The sequence below is a fragment of the Gorilla gorilla genome, chromosome 9, assembly GCF_029281585.2.
Source record: "Gorilla gorilla gorilla isolate KB3781 chromosome 9, NHGRI_mGorGor1-v2.1_pri, whole genome shotgun sequence".
Lineage (NCBI taxonomy): Eukaryota > Metazoa > Chordata > Mammalia > Primates > Hominidae > Gorilla > Gorilla gorilla.
In genome coordinates this window covers 96,155,170-96,161,312 of record NC_073233.2, presented here as the reverse complement: position 1 = coordinate 96,161,312, position 6,143 = coordinate 96,155,170, and positions in this window count along the sequence as shown.

Here is a 6,143-nt window from a genome sequence, read left to right as displayed (position 1 = left end):
ATAGAATGTCTTAATGAACCAGAAGTTGTGATAAACCCTTATAAGAAAAAGTGAGGGGAGCAAATGGGAAGTTATTGTGATAATTGAAGGCCCAAGCATGTGGGAAAATTCTGCCATAGAAGATGAGACCATTCAACTCACCCAACATTTCATCAAAATAAGGATGAGAAGGAAAGAGGTAGATTGTAACATCTTTACTTAAAGCATTGATCCTTCATGCCTGCTGGGTCATGAGCTGCTTTGAGACTGATGAAAACTATGGATCCTTTCTCCAGAAAAGTTCACTTACTTATCCCATATTTGCATAAAATTCCATTAGGCTTATGAAAATGTGTAAGCCCCAGTACTGGCAGTAAACTTTTATGTGTATGGGTGCCTCTTCCCCTAGGCAGCAGCCATTCCAAAATGCCAATATTGTTACTATTTAAAATTTTCTTTCAGTTATAGGCTGGGAGGAACCATTGGCAGGTGAGATTCAGGTGGCTAGGCCAGTTAGATAACTCAGCTTTGAGCCATAATCTCACCCAGGGTCAGACCTGTTGGGAAACTGAGCTCTCCATTTGTTCCCTGACCCTTAGTGGCTCTCTCAGTCCTCAGCCCTTTGTCTGTTTCTCTGGGGTGGAGATGTAGTCTTACTCATGCTATCATTGTCTCTAGAGCCAAGACTCTGACCAGTAAAATCCCACCTGGGAACTAGATTCCTTCTGCCAATGGAGAGACTTTTTCTAATGCTCACTACATGCTGTCAAGAATTGGGCATTTTGTGCAGCACCTGGATTCCCCATCATTGTGCTCCTGCTATACCCAGGAGCAAACATTATCTTCCCCCTGCCCCTCCCCTTGAACCCGACTGCTGCCTCTTTATACCTTGACTGTCCCCTGCAGCAGCTTCACCAAGTGGATACTTTATTTTTGACCCAGTTAGTTTTGCCTTTATTGGTAATAATAATGATAGCTGCCATTTATCAAGGTCTTACTTTGTGCTAGGTGGTATGGTAAGCTCTTTGCATACAACGTCTCATTGAATTCCTGGTATAGATTTTGTTTTACACATAAGGAATAAGACAAGCGAAGGAAGTCATCCGTTTTCTTGGGATTTGAATCCAGGTCTCTTTGTTCTAGCACCATAGCTCTTAACCATACTTCCCTCAATATGTTCTTCCTGTGCTTTTCCCAGGAGTTTGTTGATATTTCAGGTCCTGATCTCTTTTGTTCTTCCTTATCTTTTTGTAAGAAACTATCGTAATTGCACAAGTCCTGAGAAATAAGAAGACACCTTCAGCATCTTAAACTAGAATAAATAAAAGAAGGGTGGCCTCCTAGAATTTAAGTCAGGAGGGAGGTGGTGGGCAATGGATGACAATCTCTACTTTGAAGAGGTTGAATTTCAGCTGACCACTGCTAAAGCAGTACAAGCTTTTCCTTTCAGCAAGTGTCTTCCCAGAAATGTGATAGCAGTTTTTAGGAAGAATTTGGCAAACAGAATGTTTAGCAGATTTGCAACAAATGGCTATAAGCTCAAATTTTTTTTTTTTTTTTTTTTTTTTTTTTTTTTTTTTTTGGCAGCACACTCAGCCCTCCAAGGGAAAGTGGATTATTTTTCTTGCAAGTGCAATAGCAAGGGAGGTATTAAGGACAGCAACATTCCTTCCTGTATAAAAAAATAAATAAATAAAAGAAGAAAGATTATTGAGGCCCTCTCTGCTGTATTTAATGTACTTCAGGATGTTGGTAGAAAGATATCAACCTAGAATAAGTTCACAGAATACATTTGCTTTCACAGAAAGTTTAAAGTCAATCTGGGCATTCAGTGATCTCTTTCTGTATATTTGATCTACCCATCTGCTGGGCTTTTGAAGTTTTCAATAATAAAAAATAAAAAAAAGGAATAGTCCCAGCAGTATTTGCATGAACTTTTATTGAATTCAGTTCAGAGCCCTTTGGCATGAAGAGTACTGACTTTGGCAAGCATCCAGGAAACACTCTTATGGGAAGCTTCTCTGTTTTTGTTTTGGAGCAACTTTGCACAATTAATCACAGCATCATTTACAGTTATAAAAAGTTGGAAACAACCTAGAGGCCCAATAAATAGAAAATAGATCATTTATAGTACACAAACTTGACAATATATTATACAATATTAAAAACAACTATGGCACTAACATAACAACATTAAGAAGTACTTATGTTATATGTGGGAAAAATGATGCTGTATTTTGTTATGAAAAATGCAAATGGATATGTTAGTGCCTTCAAAAGGGCAAGAGGATTATGAATGGTTAAGCGTACCTATTTCGTTTATTGTTTTTCTTATGAAAAATAGCTATGGTATAAATAACAGAAAATGTAATAAAAATTTGCATGACCAAGGAGGCCTTATCACATAAATAAGCTCAAGTCTCTCTCCTCCAAAAAGGCACTATAAGAGCCTGTTCTCACACTGGTGTGAAGATGCGGTAATTTTTAAAGAAAAGAGGTGTAATTGACACAGTTCCACATGGCTGGGGAGGCCTGGGGAAACTTAGAATCATGGCGTAAGGTACCTCTTCACAGGACGGCAGAAGAGAGAATGAGTGCAGAGCAAAGGGGGGAAGCCCCTTATAAAGCCATCAGATGTCATGAGAAGTCACTCACTATCATGAGAACAATATGGGGGAAACTGTCCCCATGATTCACTTATCTCCACTTGGTCCCACCCTTGACACATGGGGATTATTACAATTCAAGGTGAGATTTGGGTGGGGACGCAGAGCCAAACCATATCAGCTACCAACTTTTCACCTACTGCAAATATCACATTATACTTTTCTTAACATTTAAGTGTCTTCAACGAAATTTCTTTTACCTTCGCACTTTGTGTTTTCTCCTCAGTCTGTTGAAATCTGCCTTCTGCCAGGTCACTTAATGTGAAATTGTTCACATCAAGATAAAATCCACCTTGTTGCTGAAAATAGTTTTCAGTCTTTCAGCAGTTGGTATTTATTTGGTCACACCTTCTTTAACCTTGCAATTCCCAGATTTCAGATCTGTATTTCTTTGCAGTATTCTTTTCAGGCTCCTGGTCCTCCTTAAACTTTACTTTCCCTCTAGGCATGTGAGCTCCCTTAAATAATCAGGCCCAGAAAAGCATTTAACATGTGGCAACAGTCACATCTCACTCCCTTTTGAGCTAAATCACTACCTCTCCAAGCCACTTGCTTTGCAGGCTCTAGACTAACTGATCCCAAGTAGCCATAAAATGCCATACACCCTATAGTTCCACAATGTATAGCCAATTGCTAACTAATGTTATTTCTGTGAACCAATGAGAATTCCTGACAAAAAAATTTTGTAATTGTTGCTTCCCCTGATTCATCTTTTTTTTCTTTAAAAACTTGAGCATCTGTTTTGTTCTCCAGAGCACTCCCAAGGCAACTTGGAAGTGTTTCCTGGGCTGCAGTCCTTAACCTTTGTGCTTGAATAAACTCTCTTAAAATAGATTTTGAATTTTTTTATTTTATGTTGACAGTTTCTTGGTGTCTGTTGACCAGATGCCACTCTCAGGACCTTGCCATGTGGGCCTCTATAACACAACAGTTTGCTTCATTAAAATGTGCAAGCTGTGAAAGCAACAGAGACAGTGTACTTGCAAGACAGGATTCATAATCTCTTGTAACCTAATCATGAAAGAGACATCTCCTCAATGTTTCCATATTCTGTTGGTCAGAAGCACATTACTGAAGGAGATAGTGTTACATGAAGCCTGAATATACCAGGAGGTAAGTTCATTGGGGGTCCTCATAAAGGCTGCCTATTATAATTCTAAACCCTGTATCTCATTCTCCACTGATACAAGGCACAAGTCCTATTACTAAATGCAACATGCACAAGTCTGAATACATCATCTTTCTATTCCCAAAGGCAGCTCATTTCCATCTTTTTAGTTAATGGCATCTCCATTCACCAACTTTTCAAAAATCAGAAAACTATGGTATTTATTTGTCTTCCTTACCCCAACATTCAATTAATCATGAGCTCCTATTAATTCTAATTTCTAAATACCTATTACATCTGTCTCTCCACATGTCTGTCTTAACCTATCATGATCTGTAACCTGTGTCATCGCTATGGCTTCCTAACATACCTTCCTACTCCCAGTCTTGCTCTCTTCCAGTCCTTACCACACCAGTGGTGACAATGCCACATTCCTGCTTAAAATGCTCACCTGGTTTCCCATAGCTCAAAAATATTTCAAGATGGATATGGATAGTGATTCTGAAAATGCACATTCAATAAATCTGTGATTTCCACAATACAGGCTACAAAAATTTAAACTCAGGAAAATCTTAGCTGGTAAGAATATGTGAAGTTGAGTGACAGAGTTGTGAACAATCTAGCTTTCTATTTGAATAATATGCAAAATCCCTATATAAGTTGTTTAGTGTGGGATCTCAGATATGAGGGACGTAAACTCAAAACAGTTGTATTAGTTTTCAGTAACCACTATCGATTGTTCTTTGAACATTATCTATTTGGAAGGCTGTATCCCTTGAAGATATTTCAGTTCCACTGTATAACTTTCCAGACATTTTCACATATTAGAAGCTTCATGGCAGTTCTGAGAAACTCAGACCTATTTATTGTAATATTTCAATCTCCAAGGGCTTCTGCTAGCTCACAGAGTGCCAATATGGGAATGGGAAAATGATGCCCCTTCCTCCTGGTGGAGACAGGGACCTGCACAATCAGTTCAGACCACTAATTCCTCCCCAGACCATATGAAATTCTAGCCGCCTGGAATTTAGAGATTGTGTGGCCTGCTTTAACAAACTTCCTCTTTGTTTTTCTAATCTGGCCATGGAATAGGTGTAAATAAGAGTGAAAATGGTATTTTCTAGTCAGTTGTAACATGACTGGTTATCAAATATTTCAAATATTGCCCCAAATACTACCCCCAGAAGGTGGTGCTGTGAGTTCTGAAATGTTTGTTTGGGAGCTGTCTCTCCAGAAGCAGACCTGGATGGACCAAGTACAAACTAGAGGTCAGTTATTTGTGTTTATTTCAATCTGTGCTGTCCATGACTTCAAAGCACAAGTCACTGGATTCTCTAAAAATACGTCCCATCCTCAAATTCTTTTTAACTGGATCAACTTTTGAGGCTTGGGAAACAGTTGAAAGTTGTTATTCTGACAGTTCCATTCAAAAATGAGATGTAAAAAATGACCTTTTTATAGGAACATATGGGAAAGAACTATAAAAACCCTTAAGATTTGGTTTGGCAGAGATATTTTTCTCATTCAAAAATGAGTAGCATTTTTGGCACTTGCTGTGGTACTTTGTAGCTGGCAGCTGAATTATTTTGGCCTCTGCCCAAATCTCTGGACTCAAAAGCTGATCTTCAAATCTCCTGTTTAGTTAAAGAAGTATTTAAAACACTTAATGGCCATTTACATGTCAAAAATAAGACATTATATTAACCTGATATTGAGACACTGTGCCTGTCTAAATAGCGATGACAATAGATAAAATAACTACCTTTTGAATGGCAGTGCATTACTTATATTATTCTTCAAAACAACCTATCAATAGAACTGGTTTTAAAAGCCCATTTTACAGATAGGAAAACTGAGGTTCAGTAGACCAAGATCCTTGCTCAGGGTATTTGGAAGAATCAGTATTCGAGCCCATGGCTACAGACATTTACCTATTCTCTATTATGTCACGTTATTTTCAATGTATATTTTCTGAAATGCAATGCAGTAGGCCTTGAGTTAGTAATTCTTCCTTTAAATGTACCTGCAAATTATACAACACTCTTAGCCAATAATGACTTAGAGAATTATTTCTGCTTTCTTTAGCATTAGTACTTTTATACTCTTCTTAAAGGTAATTATTCTACCTATGACTGGTCTATTATAAAACAGGGTGGTCTTGGTAGTTTACAAATATGTCCATAAGTAGATGTATCATGGTGCCCTAAATTAGCTTTACTCATGTTCTTTTCTTTCTAGAAAATTTTTGTTAACCAGGATCCCATGCCCCTGTAAATTGACCATCCCCTAACCCATAGCTTCATATCATTTAGTGTTCTGGGACCTCCAAATGAAGTCTTTATTATTAGACAAGGAGGCATGGTCTGTCTGATATATGTTGAAAGCCAATA